At 43.1% G+C, this 754-nt stretch overlaps 1 protein-coding gene across 1 annotated transcript in view; it reads left to right on the top strand.

Moving 5' to 3' along the window:
* Positions 1-754, top strand: part of EPB41L5 (erythrocyte membrane protein band 4.1 like 5) — a 51,325-nt gene that overhangs the window by 628 nt on the left and 49,943 nt on the right. The gene's annotated exons all lie outside the window — the stretch shown is intronic.

Below are 754 nucleotides of genomic sequence, written 5' to 3'. Positions count from 1 at the left end.
GTCTGGTTTTGTGTCAGAGATGGACACGGTTTTTAACGCTAACTTGAGAGGGGAGGAGAAGAGGAAAAATCTGCTTCCTTCCCCTCCTCAGGGCAGATTATATAGTAGGGATTGTCTCATGGCATGGTGCTTTATTCCGAGTGAGGTGTTAGCCACTGTTTTACATTTCTAAAGCTTCCTTAATATGCACGTGCCTGTTCTGCCTGCCTAATTATATACCTGTTTTTGGCCAACAGGATGAGCAGTAGCACCAGAAGTGATGTGCTCTGTTTTTCCATTACCATGTGTTGTAGTTGTTTGTGACTTGTTTTAGGCTCACAGAGCTGAGCATTAGGAAGTTAGGAAGGTGTGGATCTGCGAGACCTGACTAGTTCCAGAGGATTTTGGCTGCAATCACAGTTGTGCTGGTGTTGGAACTGCTGACTAGAAAGAAAGCCATTTCAAGACTGGCTGTTCCACACAGCTCTTTATTCCCTTTCTTTTTTAATCGTGGAATGTTTAGGTAGTGCAAGGAAGTCAGCTTGATTGAGCAGTGCTGTTGACATAGCAGAAATAACGCTTGTGATATCCTGAACCCCGAATAATCTGGAGTTAGAGAAACCCTTTGACATCTTTATTTGTGAAGTGACTGTACAGATAGGCGTTTATACAGGGTGGTAAAGTCACTTTGTAAATCTCTGAAGCAATGTAATGAATATATCCAGTGCTGCTTAGTGCCTAGGATGTTTGATTTGAGGCCAGGAATGTCCGCAAA

The sequence above is a fragment of the Geospiza fortis genome, unplaced genomic scaffold (genome assembly GCF_000277835.1).
Source record: "Geospiza fortis unplaced genomic scaffold, GeoFor_1.0 scaffold112, whole genome shotgun sequence".
Taxonomy (NCBI): domain Eukaryota; kingdom Metazoa; phylum Chordata; class Aves; order Passeriformes; family Thraupidae; genus Geospiza; species Geospiza fortis.
The sequence above is the reverse complement of the archived record's forward strand: the minus strand, read 5'-3'. Positions and strand labels throughout refer to the sequence as shown.